General features: G+C 43.2%; 1 protein-coding gene and 2 long non-coding RNA genes across 5 annotated transcripts in view; 1 reads left to right on the top strand and 2 right to left on the bottom strand.

The window, feature by feature from the left end:
* LOC109689049 (uncharacterized) overlaps window positions 1-21,805 on the bottom strand; it is a 595,734-nt gene that overhangs the window by 258,013 nt on the left and 315,916 nt on the right. The window lies entirely within an intron of this gene.
* Window positions 1-21,805, top strand: part of LOC141416318 (uncharacterized) — a 45,904-nt gene that overhangs the window by 8,886 nt on the left and 15,213 nt on the right. The gene's annotated exons all lie outside the window — the stretch shown is intronic.
* On the bottom strand, window positions 13-19,820 carry LOC141416311 (uncharacterized). The gene is made up of 3 exons (XR_012441075.1): window positions 19,661-19,820; window positions 10,057-10,183; window positions 13-380 (listed from the first exon to the last, which is right to left on the bottom strand). It is a non-coding gene; the product is annotated as an uncharacterized lncRNA (long non-coding RNA).

The following is a 21,805-nucleotide window of genomic DNA, read 5'->3' as shown; positions in this document are numbered from 1 at the left end:
AAAGGCAACACATTTAAAACTTCTAGAATATTTTATTCAGGTGTGGGTTTTCTGGGAGCATTCTAGCAAATTACTTTGCATCAAACTTGTGACATTACTAACATTTGTAGGATTCTAGTGCATGAGGAATTTTCACAGGACTCTGAAACTATGTTAACACTGACTACTTCCGTGACTTTTCCACACTCACAGCTTTGGGTGCAGGGTGCATCTTATGTATGTGCCATCAGGAGAGTTTCGTACATCTGCAATCAAGGCTTCCGGGTGAGCAGCCTTGAAGACCTCCTGGGAAGGAAGATGCTCTGAAGGCGGAGAAGCCTGGCCAGACACGACCTGCTGACCAAGACATGTGCTGAGAAATCCCGATTCCAAGATGGTGACTAGAGGGAGGAAGCAGAAAGCGTGATTCCTAAAGTAAAATCGTGGAGAGATGCTGGAGATACACCTTGCAGGAAAAACCACCACAAAGAGGCAAAACCCCAACTCCTCGACACCCCCAGCCCGCGCATAACATCCCCACTCCATGGTAAACGGAGAAACCAGGAGGGCTCCTGCACCGCCAGATGCCACCTCCTACCAGCTCAAGAGAAGCAGACCACCAGGTGAGCTAAGTGGCACACGGTACTCCCACAGACAACCCCGGGTCAGATCAGCATAGCCCCCTGGACAGACTGACCCCCACCCAGGGAAAAAAGAAAAAAACCAAACGGAATAAACAACAACAACAAAAAGACACGTAGCAAAAAGGGCGGGGTGCTCTGAGCGCCAAAGGCGGGGAGGGGCAATCCCTCACAGAACTGTAAATAAACAAGTCGGCCAGAGAAGGCAGGAGCAGCGGCACCCACCCAGCAACCTTGGAGCAGGAAAGCTTGTAAAAGTGGCTGTGTGAGGAAAGCCCCACTGGACAGGGGGGAAGGGACACTTCCCAGGTGAACTGTAAATAAACACGCTGGCCGGAGAAGGCGAGCAGAGCACCACCTCCCCTAGAGGGCTTGGAGAGGGGAAAACTCGTAACACTGGCAGTTGGGCCCAGGAGAACTCTGAGTAAACAAAGCCTGTGAGGCTAGGTGAGTGTTCAGCTCACTCCTGAGATCTGCATAAATAAAGCCTCCAGCAACAGCAGGCTGACAGCAGTGGGCAGGCAAGCCACAGCCTCAGATAGCCATTCACAGACCTGTCTCCGGACCCTTTGTTTTCCTTTTTTCCTTTTCTCTTCCTCAGATGAAACAACTGAACTACAACCTCATGCTGAAAGTCTTACTGAAACTGCACTGCATTTGAACTTGGGATATTTTGTTGTGTTTTTGTTTGTTTCTTTTGGTTTTGGGGGTTTTTTTCCCCTTTGATGAGACAACGACAGAACTACTTATGAGACTCCATCTCCAGGATTGCAGGCTGAGGGACCAACACCAAAATTATTAAGACTGAAACTTTATTGCATTTGAACTTGGAGATTTTTGTTTTAATGCTCTCCCTGTCTAAGGCCTGTTTGCCTTACTGTTAATTAGTACACTATCTCTCCCTGTTTATTTCTTTGACACTGGTCTTTTTTTTATTGTATGTTTTGTTTTTACTTGTTTGTTTGTTTGCTTTTCCCTTTTTCTTTACCTCATTTGCTTTCCCTCTCCTCTCACCCTTCCATTCTAGATATCACCATTGTTACTATTACAACCTAGAAAATACTTAATTGCGCACAGTACAGGGACAGTAACAATACCAAGGGCAATGATGGGAAGACTGAAAAAACAGGGAAACCAGTTCCCCCCCCCAGCAATAAATTAGTACAGGAACCAGAGGGAAATGAAGAAATCAGATACTCAGATCCAGACTCCAACAAAACGAAGATAAACTATGCCAAAGAACCCAATGAAGCCCACAAGAATAATCTGAAAGAAGAAATCCTGCAAGAATTCATGAGAATTTTATAGAGATGATACTGGATATGGTCAACCAAAATGTACAGGAGACACTCAAGAAATTCCAAGACAACAAAACTAGAGAATTTGAGAAAGCACAAGAACAAACAAAAGAAACTATACAGCACTGTATAAACACCACAGTGAAACAAAGAACACGATTAATAAAGAGATAAACGAACTCAGACTGATAATAGCCAACATTAAAGAGGAAGTGACTCGGGATATGGAAAACCTCAGAAAAAAAGAACAAAACAGAAATGCAAAACAAAATGGAAGGACAATCCAGCAGAATACAATAAGGAGAACAAAGAATCTCAGAACTCGAAGATGAAATGGTAATTAAAGGAAAAACCAAAGAACTATTAGTTAAACAACTCAAGACCTGTGAAAAGAAAATGCAAGAACTCACCAACTCCATCAAAAGACCAAACCTGAGAATCATGGGCATTGAAGAAGGAGAAGAGGTGCAAGCAAAGGGAATGCATAATATATTCAACAAAATAATAACAGAACATTTCCCAAATCTAGAGAAATCTATGCCCATACTGTGCAAGAGGATTCCAGAATACCAAACAGACCTGACCAAAACAGAACTACCCCACAGCATATTATCATTAAAACAAGTACAGAGACTCGAGAAACAATATTGAAGGCAGTAAGAGAGAAAAAAAAATAACACACAAAGGTAAACCCATAAAAATAACAGCAGACTTCTCAACAGAAATATTAAAAGCAAGAAGAGCTTGGGGTGAGGTCTTCTGGACACTGAATGAAAATAACTTCAACCCCAGGATACTCTACCCAGCAAAACTATCATTCAAAATACACGGAGCAATAAAAGCCTTCCATGATAAGCAGAAACTAAAACAATATGTGACCACAAAGCCACCACTTCAAAAGATTCTGCAAGGGACTCTGCACACAGAAGATGAAACCCAACATAACCATGCAAGGGCAGGCAGTACCGAACTACAGGAAAAGAAAAAGCAAGAAAGTAGAGAGTAACCTCAACTTAGGTACACACAATCAAACCTTCAAACAACTAAGACAGCTAAATGACAGAAATCACCACATACCTATCAGTACTAACACTTAATGTTAATGGACTTAATTCCCCCATCAAAAGGCACTGTTTGACGAACTGGATTAAAAAAGAAGACCCCACAATTTGTTGCTTACAGGAGACCCATCTCACTGATAGAAATAAGCATAGGCTTAGGATGAAAGGCTGGAAGAAGATTTACCAAGCCAATGGCCCACGAAAACAGGCAGGAGTAGCAATACTTACCTCTGACAAAGTAGACTTCAAACCGACATTGATGAAATGAGATAAAGAAGGACATTCCATACTAATAAAAGGGGAAACAGAGCAAAAGGAAATAACAATTATCAACCTATATGTGCCCAAGTCAACACAACCAATTTCATCAAACATACCCTGAAGGACCTAAAAGCACATATTAATTCCAACACAGTGGTCGTGGGAGACTTTAACACCTCATTATCATCAATAGCTAGGTCATCCAAACAAAAAATCCATAAAGAAATCCTAGTTCTAAAATATACCATAGATCAAATGGACCTAGTTGATGTCTACAGAACATTCCATTCAACCTCTACACAATATACATTCTTCTCAGCAGCCCATGGAACCTTCTCCAAAACAGATCATATCCTAGGGCAAAAAGCAAGCCTCAGCAAATATAAGAAAACAGAAATTATACCATGCATTCTATCCGATCACAATGCAGTAAAACTAGACCTCAACAACAAAAATAAATCAAAACAACATGCAAACGGCTGGAAATTGAATAACTCGTTGCTCAATGAACAATGGGTCATTGATGAGATAAAAGAGGAAATTCAAAATTCTTGGAATTCAATGAAAATGAAAACACAACCTACCGGAACCTATGGGACACAGCAAAGGCAGTCCTGAGAAGAAAGTTTATAGCCATGTGTGCATATATTAAAAACCCTGAAAGATCTCAAATCAATGACCTAATGATATATCTCAAACTCCTAGAAAAACAAGAATAAGCAAATCCCAAAACAAATAAAAGGAGAGAAATAATAAAAATACGAGCTGAAATCAATGAAATAGAAACCAATAAATAAATAAATAAATAAACCATACAAAGAATTAATGAAACAAAAAGCTGGTTCTCTGAAAAAATAAACAAGATTGACAGACCCCTGGCAAACCTGACTAAAATGAGGAGAGAAAAAAACCCAAATTAGTAAAATCAGGAATGCAAAAGGGGACAGAACAACAAACACCATGGAAGTCCAGGAAATCATCAGAGACAACTTTGAGAACCTATATTCAAATAAATTTGAAAATCTTAAAGAAATGGACAGATTTCTAGATACTTATGATCATCCAAAACTGAACCAAGAGGATACTAATCACCTGAATAGATCTATAACACAAAATGAAATTCAAGCAGCAATCAAGAGTCTCCCCAAAAAGAAAAGTCCAGGACCTGATGGATTCTCTGCTGAATTCTATCAGACTTTAAAGAAGAACTGATGCCAACCCGCCTTAAACTGTTCCACGAAATAGAAAGGGAAGGAAAACTGCCAAACACATTTTATGAAGCCAGTATTACACTTATCCCAAAACCAGGCACAGACACCTATAAAAAAGGAGAACTATAGGCCAATCTCCTTAATGAACATTGATGCAAAAATCCTCAACAAAATAATGGCAAACCGAATCCAACAACACATCAAAAAGATTATTCACCACGACCAAGTAGGCTTCATCCCAGGAATGCAGGGGTGGTTCAACATAAAAAAATCAATAAACGCAATAAACCACATTAACAGAAGCAAAGACAAAAACCACTTGATCATCTCAATAGATGCAGAGAAAGCCTTTGATAAGATCCAACACCATTTCATGATAAAAGCTCTAAGAAAACTAGGAATAGAAGGAAAGTTCCTCAACATTATAAAAGCTATATATGACAAACCTACAGCCAGCATTATACTTAACGGAGAAAAACTGAAACCATTCCCTCTAAAATCAGGAACTAGTCAAGGATGCCCACTATCTCCACTCCTATTCAACATAGTACTGGAATTCCTAGCCAGAGCAATTATGCAAGAAGAAGGAATAAAAGGAATACAAATAGGTAAAGAAACTGTCAAAATATCCCTACATGCAGATGATACGATGATATACCTTAAAGACCCAAAAAAGTCTACTCAAAAGCTCCTAGACACCATCAATAGCTATAGCAAGGTAGCAGGATATAAAATCAACATAGAAAAATCAGCATTTCTATACACTAATAATGAACAAACTGAAAAAGAATACATGAAAACAATTCCATTTACAATAGCCTCAAAAAAATCAAATACCTAGGTGTAAACTTAACAAAGGATGTGAAAGACCTCTACAAGGAGAACTATACACTTCTGAACAAAGAGACAGAGGAAGACTATAGAAAGTGGAGAGATCTCCCATGCTCATAGATTGGTAGAATCAACATAGTAAAAATGTCTATACTCCCAAAAGTAATCTACATGTTTCATGCAATTCCCATCAAAATTCCAATGACATTCATTAAAGAGATTGAAAAATCTACCATGAAATTTATATGGAAACACAAGAGGCCACGAATAGCCAAGGTAATACTCAGTCAAAAGAACAATGCAGGAGGTATCACAATACCTGACTTCAAACTATATTACAAAGCAATAACAATAAAAACAGCATGGTACTGGCACAAAAACAGACATGAAGACCAGTGGAACAGAACAGAGGACCCGCATATGAACCGACACATTACACCCACCTCATTTTGACTTATCTTTGACAAAGGTGCTAAAAATAGATGATGGAGAAAAGACAGCCTCTTCAACAAAAACTGCTGGGAAAACTGGTTAGCAGGCTGCAAAAAAACTGAAACTAGATCCATGTATATCACCCTATACCAATATTGACTCAAAAGGGAACGAGGATCTTAATATCGGACCCCAAACTCTAACGTTCGTACAGGAAAGGGTAGGAAATACCTTGGAATTAATAGGTATCGGCAAGAATTTTCTCAATGGAACCCCAGCAGCTTAACAACTAAGAGATAGCATAGATAAATGGGACTTCATAAAACTAAAAAGCTTCTGCTCAACAAAAGACATGATCTGTAAAACTGAAGAGACCACCCACAGAGTGGGAGAAAATATTTGCCAGCTACACATCAGACAAAGGACTGATAAGCAGAATATACAGGGAACTCAAAAAACTAAATTCTCCCAAAATTAATGAACCAATGAAGAAATGGGCAAGTGAAAAGTGAACTAAACAGAACTTTCTCAACAGAAGAAATTCAAATGGCCAAAAAACACATGAAAAATGCTCACCATCGCTAGCAATAAAGGAAATGCAAATTAAAACCACACCAAGGTTCCACCTCACAAGGTAGAACAGTCATCATTAGCAACACCACCATCAGCAGGTGTTGGCGAGGATGCGGGGGAAAAAGGAACCCTCTTACACTGTTGGTGGGAATGTAAACTAGTACAACCACTCTGGAAAAAAATTTGGAGGCTTCTTAAAAATCTAAACATTGATCTACCATGTGATCCAGCAATACCACTCTTGGGGATATACCCAAAAGACTGTGACACAGGTTACTCCAGAGGCACCTGCATACCCATGTTTACTGCAGCACTATTCACAATAGCCAAGTTATGGAAACAGCCAAGATGCCCCACTACTGACGAATGGATTAAGAAAATGTGGTATCTATACACAATGGAGTTTTATGCAGCCATGAAGAAGAACGAAATGTTATCATTCGCAGGTAAATGGATAGAACTGGAGAATATCATTCTGAGTGAGGTTAGCCTGGCCCAAAAGATCAAAAATCGTATGTTCTCTCTCGTATGTGGACATTAGATCAAGGGCAAACACAACAATGGGACTGGACTTTGATCACATGACAAAGCCAGAGCACACAAGGAAGGTATGAGGATAGGTAAAACACCCAAAAAACTAGATAGCGTTTGTTGCCCTCAATGCAGAGAAACTAAAGCAGATACTTAAAGCAACTGAGGCCAATAGGAGAAGGGAACCAGGAACTAGAGAAAAGGTTAGATCAAGAAGAATTAACCTAGAAGGTAACACACATGCACAGGAAATCAATGCGAGTCAACTCCCTGTAGAGCTATCCTTATCTCAACTAGCAAAAACCCTTGGTCCTTCCTATTATTGCTTATACTCTCTCTTCAACAAAAGTAGGGATAAGGGCAAAATAGTTTCTGCCTGGTAGCGAGAGGTTGGGGGAACAAGGGAGGGAACGGGGGATGGGGTAAGGGAGGGGGCTGGGGGAAAGGGGGAGAAATGACCCAAACATTGTATGCATATAGGAATATAATTTTTAAAAATTGGTTTTTAAAAAAAGGCTTCCTGACATAGTATGTCCTGTGTAGCTGGGATGTGAAAGAAGATGCGTGCAGGCATCCCCACACATTACATGATGTGAGTCCCGTTACAGTGCATTCTCATGATTGCTAGTAAGGTCCTGATAGTTAACTGCTCCATATACAAAAGTTAGGCATTCTCCCCAGTGTGAATAACTACATGTTTCCTACAGCAAGTGGAAGAAATGAAGGTTCTAGCACGTGTTACATACATAGGGTTTGTCTCCAGTGTGAGCTCAGACATGTCAAAAGGTTTTTGGATCAATGAAGGGATTCCCGCATTGCTTGTTACCTATGCTTTCTCTGTAGTGAGAGTTCGTTCATGCATTTGTAGGTAATCTAATGAACTGATGATTCTTCCACATTGCTTGCATTCACAGGGTTTGTCAAGTGTGAATCGATTTTTGATATGGAAGTGTACTGATACACAAAGGCTTTCCCACACTATGCACTCATAGGGTTCTGTCCAGTATGAATTCTCTAATGTACTCGGACAGGCTTTCCCACATTGCCTACATTCCTGGGGTTTCTGTCCAGTGTGAATCTTTTATGGTATCAGCATAAACTGTGATGCACAAAGGCTTTTCCACATCCCTTGCATTCACAGGGTTTCTCTCCTGTGTGACTTCGTTCGTGTCTGTGAAGGGCACCAGCCCAACTAAAGGCCTTACTGCATCTCTTACACTTGAAAGGTCCTCCTCCAGGGTGTGTTACCATGTCTATGAAAGTCAGTGAGATCTATGAAGTGTTTCCCACGTTGCTTACACATGCACGCTTTTTCACTAGGATGAAGATCTGTGTGTATCTGAGCATAGCTAGGTCTACTGAAAGCTTCTCCACATTGTTTACAATTGGAGTTTCTCAGCACTGTGAGTCCTTACATGCTCAGAGAGGCTTTCCCGCACTCCTTACACTCGTAAGGATTCTCTATCTATTCCTCACTCTCTGATGATTCGTGTCCAGTCTGAACTGTGACAACCACATATGAAGATGGACCACCGAGGACTTCTCTCCACACAGGGCTTTCCAGTTTTACTGCAGGAGTTTTCCTGTTCCCTGTAGAATCTGTTCAACTCATGGGACTAGAAGAATTGTGTATTTTGAAAAAGATTTGCATGTCTAAAATATTGCAACGACACCCAAAACAGAAAATTACATTCTTTTTGGCAGTACTGGGGTGCCGAACGCAGGGATTTGTGCTTGCTAGGAAGGCGCTCTACCACGAGAGCCACAAAGCCACCTGTTTCGGCACTGGTTATTTTTTAGAGGTTGTATGGGGTAATACTGGAGTTTGAAATCAGGTCTCTGAACTTTCAAGAAAGTTGTTCCACTGGAGTTGATTATTTTTGAAATACTCTTCTCGTTTCTTTTTTTTTTTTTTCTTGTTTTGCAGCACTGGAGCTTGAACTCGGTCTACACATTGAGCCACTCTATCAGCCCCTTTTTTGTGATGGGTTTTTAAAGATAGGGTCTCATGAACGATTTGCCTGGGCTGGCTTCAAACTGCGATCCTACTGATCTCTGCCTCCTGAGTAGCTGGGATTACAGGCATGAGCTGCAGGCACACAGCTGAGATACTGTCTATCTTTATGCCCACCAGCCTGGACTGCAACACTCCTCTATGTGATTCCCACGGATGCATATGTGAGCCACTTGTGGAGCCTCGGGTTGAGAGGTGGGGGTCACACAAATTTTGTCCAGGCTGACCTCAGAAAGCACTCCTCCTATCTTTAGCTCCCAGATAGTAAGATTACAGGCTTGAGCCCTGGTGCCCAGCTGCAAAATTCACTTTTGTATTGTACATAGTTTATATGCAAACTGTGAAGTAAAGTCAAACCTCCACAATTTTGTGAATGTAACAAAATTTGTGTACACTGAACCAACAGCTTGTTGCATGTTGCCACTGTTCACTAGTTGAACAGTTTAGGCTTTGTATCTTTCTATAGTTCATGTTTAACCTGTATGTAGTGCGAAAGGAAATTTTCTGAGATTAAGTCAATTTGAAGGTGGATTTTTTAATCATTGGTTCCCTTTTAAAATTTCTTGGCATTACTACAGTATACTACAGGCACACTGCTTAATTTGTTGAGTGGAAAAAACCTTAGCTTTCTCCTGCAGCTTTGATAATCACCGCCAATGCTTTTGTCTTTCTCTTTTTTCCCTAAAATGGTGACAGAAAAAAGATCACTACTAAAGATCTATCAGATTTTAGGCAGTTTACCATTATATAATGAGGCCATGCTTCTGGGTACACTCACCAAATTTTCTTTCTTATTCATTTTTGGGTGTTTTTCTTTATCTTTTTTTCCTGGTGCAATGGTCGTTAAACTCGGGGATTTGGGCATGGTAGATGGGAGCTCTACTACTTGATTCACTCTGTCAGCACTTTTTGTTCGTTGTTTTTGACTATGTGTGACGGGATGGTGATCCTTCTATTTATGCTTCCCCTCATACCTAGGATGTCAGGAGCTCACCGGGGTATCCATTCAGTGGTAGATATGGGGTCTGGAAAACTTCTTGCTGAGGGCAATCTCAAACTGCAATCCTCCTGATCTCTACCTCCCAAGTAGCTAGGAGTACAGGCTTGGGACATCACGCATAACCAAATTTTCCCTTTTCTACTTTCCAAACCATGGAGCAGCACAGATGTCCACAAACCACTGGTTCTTTCATGGACTCATTAAAGGAACTCTGTCACCCTTACCTAGAGCACCCAGGTTCCTCAAGGTTTCCCGCATCACATCTCTGTAGAGATTCTTCCGTGAAGGATCCAGCAAGGCCTGCTCCTCCACGGTGAAGTTCGCAGCTACATCCTCAAAGGTCACCAACTGCTAAAATATCCCACAAATTTCCAGGAGGAAGAATGAGTCACAGCACTAGAAATCTATATTGAATTCATAAGCAGTTTACGTAATGTGCTTTTCCTTAAAGGTTCACTCCATGTCTGCTCACCACACTCTCACCCTTCATCCAAACTCACACCGTGTCTCACAGCAATTCTGATACTACATTAGAACTGTGTGGTGAAGCAACAGCACAGCAGGATCACCCCAACCTCTGTGCACTGGTCTGCAGCACCTCTCATGACAAGGTCCTACTTTGAGCAGAGAGCATTAACAGCAGCCATCCTGAGAGGAATTCTCATGAATGCCTGAGGACAACGCTCAACCCTTGCCAGTACATATATTGTATCTACATAGGAGTGGACGTCACCGTCCTGACAAGAGGGCTCAGTGTTTCAAAGTTTCTGTGAGTAATGTGCTTCTTGTTTAACTCTCAAAGGCTTGCAGGTTTCTGACATGTTCAATAGAGAGAGCCCAACTGATCGACTCAAAATACACACTGGACAATGATCTTCTAATGAGCTTGTCTGATAATATTTAACACAGCTTTTTCACAGTGGGGTTTGACTCAGGTCTCATGCTTGCTAGGCAGGTGCTGTACCACTTGAGTCATTCCACCAACGCTTTTTCTTGTGTTGGGTATTTTGGAGCTAGGGTCTCACACACTATTTTCCCAGGCTGGCTACAAATCACAGTTCTCTTGATGTCTCCCTCCTGAGTGATTACAGGCATGAGCCACTACCACTTGGCTTTACATACACATTTTGTCACAACTGTGTTTTCATTTTTATACTTATTCTTGTTATTTTGTCACAACTTTTACTTATAAATAAGTGGATTTGAAATTAAAAGACCACCACCATTTATATGGCCCAAACATAAGAAGATAAGGAGGAAAGGGAGTTATGTTTCATATAAGATGTAAAACCACCTATGAAACATGCACAATGACAGAGGTAACCAATACAAGGAAGACACAGCATATAGAAATGCTGTTTAATAAGACAAAAATAAATCATTGCAAGTGTGGGCAACTCACTTGATAAACAGACTTGTGAATGGTAAGATGATAAATACATACACTTTCATACTTTCCATACAAATTTTGATTTTACCCATTACCCACACAAGAGCTTTTTCCCATTCTGTAATAAAAATCTGTTATGCATTAGCATCATCAAGCATGTACACAGAGAGAGAAAGAGAGAGAGAGAGAGAGAGAGAGAGAGAGAGAGAGAGAGAGAGATAGTTGAAGCAACAAAACAAAACTACCTGGTGAAATGAGGGAGTGACCCATGTGAGCACAGCATGACACACCATATGTGCAAGAAAGAAATACAGCACACCAAACCCTTTCTGCAGAACCTAACGCTACACGTATGGTAGTAGTAAGTCTCAAAACTCAAGAGGGAAACCAAGTAAAACTCCGTGACAGACACAGGGTAAAAGAATAAACCATGTTCCATAACCCATCCTTGGTCACCTCTGGGTGCACAGCAGGAAGAGAGAACACAACCCACCAGGTCACTGTGGCCTACATATTCATCTGCATGTGACCCCACTGTGTTTATATTTTCATTTAAATGGACTATGAAAGAATTTGTTTCCAATGTTCTCTGTGCTTCCAAGGACCTCTTCATTCGATTCAATGAGATTCCAACCAAGAAATTCTCCATCTTACACCCAAGTTATCCAGAAAATTATTATTGCTTTTGTAAACAAGGTCTTTGATGTGTCCCCCGGGCTGTCCTGCAAATTGAAATCATCTTGTCTCAACCTCTCTAGTGCTGGGACTACAGGTGTGCACCACCATGCCAGGTAGCCTTCCCAATGGCCCTAGACACCTTAGGGCCATTGGGCAGGGAAGAAGGGGAATGCACAGTGTCAGCCTGCAACATATTGGCTGGCGATGACAAACATCCCCTAAGTGGAGCAGCAGTGCACAGAGACACAACCAGCTCTCCTTCAACCAGGAAATAAGACTCATAAAATCCACTAGAGACAAAGCCTCATAGGCTCAGCCTTTCTGAGACCTCTCTCTTGTACACGGAAGCTTTTCTACTCTTTCCCTCTCTGCTTATATAAAACTCAGTTTTTCCTCCTGCTTACATAAAACTCTGCTCTTTTCCTCACCCTGTTGTCTGTGACTTTCTCTGACTCCGGAAGACAACGTTCGCTGCTACCTCAGCACATCTGAGACCAGACCACTGCATCGATAGCATCCATGGACAGTTATTGCTCAAATTCAAATGCCTGTGACAAACGGAAGTGCTGATAAGAACAGTCCTGCTGGAATCACAGGCAGTATGGGCTGTCCCCAGCAAACAAGCCCATATGTCTGCACCATCGCTCAGGCAGTCCTGTCCACGACAGAGGCTCACAGAGTGAGGTTCTCCTTCTCAACAGTCCTTTGGTATTCTGCTTTCCATAGTATTTGCAAGATGCCACTGTTGCCCTTCTGTGCACACCAGTTTCTTTCTTACGTGGAATCTCGAGAATTGAAATTAACTTTTACTGTGGGGTCTACAACATTTTTGCATATACCACTTTTATACTGCCTTTGCCATGGTCTTACACGGACGGCACGTGAAAGACACAACAGGACCGCACACTAGGGCACCAGTGGCTCGCACGTGTAATCCTAGCTAACGGGAGGTTGATTTCCAGAGGGTCACAATTTGAGGCCGTCCCAGGCAAACAATTCTAGAGACCCTATCCCTAAAATGACCACAGCAAAATGGATGAAAGATGTGTCTCAAGCAATAAAGACCCTGATTGGCAAGTGTGAATACCTGAGTTCAAACCTCAGTCCCACCCACACCCCCAAAAAATGAATGCAAAACTCAAGAAGATCTCAGAAAATGCACAGAAAGGCTGAGATAACTAATGGTAAATTGCTAACGTTCAAAATTGGTAAATTCTGGTTTTGGCAGTACGTGGGTTTGAACTCAGAGCCTCCAGTTTTCTAGGCAGGTGCTCCACCACTTGAGTCACACCTCCAGCTATTTTTTCTTTAGGTACTGTTCAGATAGGGTCTCGTGTTCATGCCCAAGCTGGCCTGGAACGTGATCCATCTGTTTATGTTTCCCATGGAGCTGGGATGACTGGGCCCAGCTATTGGATGAGATGGAATCTCTCACACTGTTCATCCAGAATGGCCTTCAACAGTGATCTTGATCTTCACCTGAGTAACTAAGATTACAGACAGCAACCACCACAATGGCAATTTCTGTTTTGGCAATATGTGCTCTGAACTCAGGCCTTCATGCTTGCTACACAGGTGCTCTTACCGCTTGACCCACATGGCCAGCCCTCTGCTGAATAGTGTTAAAGAAAATTTTACTATTGTAATTGAACTGGGGATTAATTTGGTCACACGGGAATTACATGTTTTTTTCTGAATAAACGATATTTATACTTTAAGTTCATTATCCCACGCAGGCTTTCTCATTTCTCCACTTCCGACTTGCATAATTACAATGGCAAACATACAATGTGCATGCACTCATGAGGTAGCTTTCCCATCTCTAAAAACCAGGTTGGCTGGTGGAATGGTTCACACGGTGGAGCACCTACCTTCCGAGTGTGAGGCCCCGAGTTAAAACCCCAGCACTGCCAAAAGAAATCAACAAATAAAAAAAAAATGACTTATTTTTACCATATACCCAGAATATCATATTCACACCTGTCCTCTTACACTGACTGTGATATTAAAAGCTGACTAGCAGAGCTGGAGGCCTGGCTCAAGTGGTAGAGCACCTGCCTACCCGAGCGTGAAGCCCTGAGCTGCTCAACCCTCAGTCCTACAATAAAAAAATAAAAATAAAAAATAACAGAAACACCTGAGTAATAGATGTCACAATAGAAAAACTGCATAAAAACACAAATCACAGAGCCCAAGACATGTGCTGACACTGGGACATCACAGAGAGTCGTCACTATGAGGATGTGATCTGGGGCAAGATGTGGGCTCCTTGAGCTTGACTTTTAATCCTCCCGCCCCCGTCACCTTCCTTTTGGGGTACTGAGAGTGAGCACTTGTGCTACACCCCCATCCCTGTCCTTGACTATCATGCTGTGTAAGAGGGGAGGAAAAATTGAAGGGAAAGGCAGAAAGAAGTGACAGGGATACTAACCATTATGAGACCGTTAGAATGTCTATCAACAGTGTGAAGAAAACAACACATAAATGAAGAAATGGACTGAGTGGAATTTCTTTGTTCCCTAACGAAACCTGGAGCTACTACTTTTCTACCATGTTCCATAACATGCAAACTCATGAAACTGACACTGTGGACAGCAAAGTGGACTTTGTGGATCACTGGAACACAATGCTGTGAGCTAGCCTCATAGACACTGAAATTTTCCCCTGTTGAGGATAAACATATACCTCCTTCTCCGCTAAGTGAGGATGCCACCCAAAATGTTAAGCTCTGTCTGCTGCTAACTTCTTTTTGTACTCAGATAAGTGACCTTGATACTCCCAGGTAACTGTGATGTTTCCCGGGGAGAATTCCCAGTGGGTTTGCTCAGCAGTCACTCCACCCACAGGAATCACCCATCCTGGGCTAACACTGCACACACGACCAAAACCCTCCCTCAAACTGGCAGCCAGTACACATTGCGTCACTCACTCTATACACAGCACAATAATGTGACCATGCATAAAGGTGTGCAACACAGACATGTCACAATGTAAGGAAGAGCCTCTAGTTCCAAATTCTCACATCTGAACATCACACACACACTGAAGCATTCGACCACTGAAAACTGATGTGCTGAGCACAGAGAGGTTGCTGAAAGAATATGCTTTTCTACTACAGTGAAGAACTTAGACTTAAGGTAGACATGTTGTATTTCCACATGTCTAAGTAAAATTGCACTAGGCCTATACTGTATCTCTACAGACACTCACGATGGACAAAGCCGCAGGCAGGGCAGTCTGCAGTGCCCCAGCTGTCCCCATCCGCACACAAGCAGCTGCTGACACATGGCTGAAGAGGCACAGGATATAGCCACAGATGTGATCAGTGAGGACATTCTCACCAATTGCACAGTGACTTTCCATAAAGGTGGTGCACACACACCCCAGCTTCTATAGTGTCACCTTCTACACGGACTTTTTCCTGTCTTCATTTCCATCTGATGAACAGAATCACAGAAGACCAAGCATTTGTCCACCATCACGTGTTTCTCACAAATGTTTTGGCACCATCATTTTGAGAATTAGTTTTTTCCCACTTCTGTGTCTGGAGTAGAGAGCCTGGATTATTTGTCATTTGTAGCCTACATAGGTGGTGTGTGAGGACACTCAAAAGTTATATAGAAGTTCTACTTTCCAAGTGACCAAGGATTGCATCAACAGGGATACTGTCTCTGTCCCTTCTTAGGCTTGTACTTTAACAAGAAGTTGACCTAAACATACTGCTCTCCTACACTCAGATTGAAAGAGAAGTGTTCCTTTGCCAGCTGTGTAACTAAATGAAGTTAGACATTTTAACTGACATAAGGACAATTCACAAAGTATAATGGTGCCAAGTAGGAGTTTTCACAGTTAAGATGATAGGAGTCAGTGTTCCCTGGCATGTGGTGGGTACCCTCGGTGTGGCTACCACTCACTCTCAAGACGGCTTGGGTGTGGACTGTGATCTAGGCTCTTGGGTCTTCTGAGGCTGGTGCCAGAGTTCAGGCAACAGGCACCTGCCAGCAGCAGAGAACAGAACCTCTAGCTGGACTCTACCAAGGAAGCTTCGCTAATCTGCACAGCTGAAGTGTTCTACCTCGACATCGCTATGTCCACATGGTCGTAACATCACCTCACAGGCAAAAATAGGAGCAAACTAGAGTTTGCCTCACATTCACAGCAAGGCTAAGTCTTTTGAAAAAGTGTGTCCCACGGCTCTGATGGCAGCTAGTGCTCCTTGGTGACAAGGAAAGACATCCTATTCATATATCTTAAAATTGACAAAACACATTCTGAGTAAAAACAAATGAACAGAGCTCCCCCTCATTAATGTGATTGCCACTTCATTATTTCAGCCTTCCAGGTAAAAACTGTTACGATTATCAAAGATAGAATTTCATTCCCCCCAGTGCATCCAATGGTCAGTAGCAATCAATTCCCCTAAAGCAAACACTAGTCTTGGCCATGTGGCTCAGTGCCTAGCTCATGAATTACATCACTCTTGTAATGTGTGCAAGGCCCTGGGTACAATCACCAGCACAAGAAAACCAAAAGTAACAACCTCCACGACTTCTGTAAGAAAGTTTACTCAGAATGCTCTCACTGCTAAAGCAATCATTTACAGTCTGTGGACATATTTTCTGCTACGATTCAATACTCAATTTAACAAAAAATACAGTCCTAGTGGATTTTGGAAGGGACCCCTCAAAACAGCACGATTTAAATTTTATACAGTTTGGAGGGATTTAAGGAATTTTATACACATGCTTGAGAGGTGACATCTTGGTGTCACTGACTTCTTCTGAGGGGTATGTAACTCTCCTCATTCCTTTGACATAGCTCAATAAAATTTTTAAGTTTCCCCATTAGTATGATGAAAGAGCCTATGTAAGTTTTTTCTTCATTTGCATTGGCAGACCTGGGGGTTGAACTCAAGGTAGGTAAGTGCTCTACCACTTGAACCACACCCCTGGATCTTTTCATTATTTTTCAGATAGGATCTGCTACTTAGTCCAAGCTTGTTTCAAACTGCCATCTTCCCATCTCTGCCTCCCATTTGGTTGGGATTACAGGCTTATACCACTACACCTATTTAAATTTTATTTTTTATTTAGTGGGACTAGGATTTGAACTCAGGGCTTCATGCTTGCAAAGCTGGTGCTCTACTGCTTGAGCCGTAACTCCAGTCCACTTTGCTCTCATTATTTTGGAGTTCTAGGTCACTATTGACAAATTTTAAAATATTAACATTAATGTAGGTAAAGACAACAAAGCAGAAGAGAAATTATCTACAATACATACAATGATGAAAGGATTACTGTACAGAGTAAAAATGAAAAAAATGGGGAAACAAGCAAAATGTATTAATTAGAAAATAAAACACACTATGTGAAGAAAGACCCAGCACATAGTAATGAAGAGACGAGTAAATGTCGAGTAGATCTCATTTCATACCTATGAAACGACACAATTGAGCCCATAAGATAGTACCAAGTGTTGATGGCCACAGCAAACTGACAGCTATGCAGGAAAAGAGATCAACAGCTGCCTTGCTATTTCCTGAAAGTTGAAATTGACCACAACCTAGAACCCAAACTGTATTGTGCTGTGGCACTTGGAGAAAGATAGAAAAGTGACAGAAGCAATTTTTAACACAAGAATAAAAAAGTCAACACACAAAAAACCAAGTACAGAACCACCAGGGATGAGAAACTGTTCCTAGCTCAGAAAAACAAATACAAACTCTGAGCAGATCCACAACTAATAAGACTGATGCAAGAACTAAAAAGCCCCCTCCCCAGCCAAAACAAGGCACCCAGATAGCTGGTTCAGAGGACTGAAATCAACACCACCTAAAGCAAAATGAACACCACCCCACTACTAAATCTGCTCCAGAAACCAGAGACAAGGGAAGAGTCAATCTGAGGCCAAATTTATGCTGACAGCAAAGATGGACACCAGCACAATTACAGCCGATGTCCCTTGCGAATGCAGGTGCACATATCCACAAATAAATACCTGCACCAGGGCACAGTAATCAAAAGGCAGTGGAGCGGGCAGAGAGACAGAGACATAAATGCCACAACAGACCAACACGCCCAGATTCCTAAATGAACATGGCAGAGCAGTTTTGGACAGGAGGATAAAAATCACTCAATGAGAAAAGTGCCATCTATTTTTTTAAAAAGGTTCAGAAAACTGGAAAAGTCATAACCACAGGGAAGAAAATGAAATGGAACCCTCACCTTACTCTAAATAAAAAAATAAAAGTGCTGGAATGTAGTTGTATCCCAGCACAAAATGAAGAAAGATGAGAGAAGGAAGAGGATTTGGAAATAAAAAAGAATGGGGCAAAGACCTAGAGGTACAAGCTGAACCTACCCACCCAGCTATTAAAATACAGATTACGGGAGGCTAAGGAGAGACATACTTTAGAAATGATGGTGTTTCAAAGAACCCCTGCTGTTAGGCCTTAGCTCAGTGGTAGAACACTTGCCTATCACGCACAGGTTGAAACACAATAGAAATGAAGTACCAGGAACATACCGGGGAACTCAGGACACCCTGTGCAGGACAAGGACACAACACATCGCAGACCAGAACTAAGACGTTCTGCAGGAAGCAAAGGCCAAAGCAGACTTTTAACCATCTGGGCTCAATGTTAAAGGGAGAGCATGCAAAGCCTGGAAGATGTGAGGATCTGCCTGTTTCCTCTTGCTCTTTCTTAGCTCTTAACATTGGGGGGGAAAAAAAACAGCCCTGTCAAAACACTGGCTGCATATAAGTGACACGAATGGAGACTTCAGTAACTACACTCCCAGAGGAACATGCCGCCTGCAAACATTATCTAGAAAATTCACAAAGAAAACACACCACTACCGCCTTTCAGAGGAACAGAACGGCGGGGGTGCAACTGGTGAAGGGCCTGCCTTACAAGCATGAAGCCCTGAGTTCAAGGCCAACACTGCAAGAAAAAACTGAGCCCTACAGTTCTGGAGTACCCTCAGCACAATATTCGAATGCCCATTCCTTTTCTTCTGGGAGGGGAGGGAACTGGGCCTTCAATCAGGACCCCACACTTGCTAGGCAGGTGCTCTACCACGTAAGCCAGGCCTGCAGCCACTTATGCTTCAGGATTTCCCAACAGGACTTTCTGGTTTTGCCCTGGCAGGCCTGGCCATCACCGCAGTAGTTGCTCCTCCCTTGGAGCAGGGGTGACACGTGTGCCACCACTCAGCTGAATGGTCGACCCAGGGTTTGCGCTGTGCTGGCCTCAGACCTACATCTTCCTTTTGGTGCCTCCTGAGCACCTGGGATTACAGACATGACCTACAGTGCCGGCCTTGAAAGCACACGTTTAAATGAGAGAGAAAATGAACTGCATAAAATTTGAAGAGCCCCACAGGAAAAATTCTCAGTGTCAGAGCATCGGTAAGGCAGGCTGGACTCACACAGAGAGGCTGTCTGCCACACGGGCCAAACTAAATAACCCAGATACCAGCTGTTGACAAATCAACAACAAACACACACGGAGCCAGGCTCAGGTGGTTCACACCTGTGTCAGAGGGGAGACGCGGGGCTGCGGGCGCGGAGGGACGGGGGCTCCGGCGGGGACAAGGGACAGGAACTTGGGGTCCCGGCTGCGGCCCCGCCCCGCCCGGGGACCGAGGCGACGAGCGGAGCGGCGCCGGCGGCGACTCTGCCGCAGACTCCGGGACTCACGCGGGGCCCAGTCGCTCTCAACCCCTCCTCGCCCGTGTCACAAACCCGTCCACGCTCACCATTCCTGCCTGCCGGGTGTCCTGCTGTCCACTCCTGCTCCTGGGGTCAGCGTCACACAGCGACAGGAGCTGAGCAAGCCCACACCTCACAACTGCCAGCTCAGTGACGCAACAATGGCGGCCCAAGAGAGGAAGCGTCCGCCATGTGGGCGGGCCTTTCCCCGCTAGCGCTCCTGATTGGGCCGCTTCTTTGGCTCTGATTGGCTACTGCTCTTGTCATAGTCCTGAGTGACAGGAGAACCGATTCTTACCTGGTCAGGAGGAGGGCAAATGACAAGTTCATCCACAGCTGTTCCAGCACGGGGTTCAACTGGGAGCTGACCTGGCCCAGCCTGGGGAAAGTGCGTTGAATGACACCTGGCTCCTGGTTCCTGAGAGCGGCCACCTGCTTCTGCCTGAACTCACTGGGCTCTTCCCGCTTTCTCCTCGTGGACGTGGGTTTCCAACTGGGAATTCCAGACTCTGACCCATGGGGACGTCCTCTGACAACAGCAGAAAGGTGGCCTAGGCCAAGATAGGTCCCACTGATAGGTAACTGGTGGCCACAAGAGGAGTCAGCAGAATTATATTATTGTAATAAGTATTTAAAGGGCCAGACCCTGACATTGCAACAAGGAGAGCCAAACCAGTCTCCTCTCATTTCTCTTTTGATGCCAAGTTACAGGAACAGGGGATCAAAAGATCCCCGTTAAGATGTAGCTCAGTGGTAGAATACTTGCCTATCAGGCACAAGTAAAAAGAAATAAAGTACCCCTGAGGGAGTCAGGAGACCCTGTGTGTGACAAGGAAACCACAGTTTAGAAGAGAAGTAAGAAGTTCGGCAGCAAGCCAAGGCCAAAGCAGACTTTTATCCTCCCAGGCTCAGCATGAAAGGGAGCAACATGCAAGGCATGGAAGATGTGAGGATTTGTCTGTTCCTCATGCTCTTTCTTAGAAAAGAAAGAAAGAAAGAAACCCTTTCAAAATGTTAGCTGAATATAAGCAAAAGGAATGGAATTGCCTGCAAATATTCACAAAGAAATAGACCCCTACTGCCATTCAGAGGAACAGCAGGCCTGGGCCAGGCTCAAGTGGTAAAGAGCTGGATTCACAAGCATGAGGCCCTGAGTTCAAACCCCAACATAGCAAGAAAAAAAAAAAAGTAAACCCTGAAGGAAGAAGAATCTCATTTCTGTAGTAAACTCATTATGCATTTCTAATGCTATTCTTTTTTGGGGGGGTACTGGGATTTGAGCTCAGGGCTCCACACTTCCTAGGAAGGCCCTCTACTTAAGCTGCACCTGCATCCCCTCTTCCCCTAGCTTTTCTTTCCAAAAGGGTCTTCTGGTTTTGTCTTGAGAAACCTGGACCACAATCATCCCATTTCCATCTCCCTTGGAGCTGTGATGACAGATGTGGGCTGCACACTAGCTTATTGGTTGAGAGAGGGATTGGCCTGTGGTGGTGTTGGACTGTATCTTCCTGATCTCTGCCTCCCAAGTACCTGGGGTTGCAGAAATGAGCCACAGGGCTGGCCCTCAAATGCCCATTTTTCAATAAGGGGAGAGAGAGAGATACAGAGATAGAGAGAGAGAGACAGACACAGAGAGATAGAATGAATTTCAAAAATCATGAAGGGCCGGAAGTCATCTGAAAAGCCATGATATAATCATATCAAGAGGCTCTTTTATGCTAGACAGGCAAAATTAAATAAATTAGATTTCAAGCATTGATAAATCACACAGTAGCTGGGCACCTGTGGCTCACACCTATAATCCCTGCTACTCAGGAGGCAGAGAACAAGAGGATGGTGGTTTGAAGCCATCCCAGGCAGAAAATTCATAAGGCCTTATGTCAAAAATACCCAACACACACACACACACACAAACAGGGATGGTGGAGTGACTCAGGTGGTACAGAACCTGCCTACAAGGTGTGAAGCTCATGTGTGTTCACTAATTGTGTGTTTCCTCATCTCAGCAGGAACCTGGAAAGGACTGAGAGAAGGACAGACCCTTGGCCACCATGAGAATACTGGGCCATGTGATGTCACCCATTATTGTTGGTGATGGCACCACCAAGGGCAAAGCCCAAGAGACCTGGCCTCAGGCACAGGGGTGCAGAGGAGATAGGCCATGGCAGAACTCTTGTTTTTTTGCAGTACTG

This window comes from Castor canadensis, chromosome 14 (assembly GCF_047511655.1).
Source record: "Castor canadensis chromosome 14, mCasCan1.hap1v2, whole genome shotgun sequence".
NCBI classification, from domain to species: domain Eukaryota; kingdom Metazoa; phylum Chordata; class Mammalia; order Rodentia; family Castoridae; genus Castor; species Castor canadensis.
This window is presented reverse-complemented; position numbering and strand designations above follow the sequence as displayed.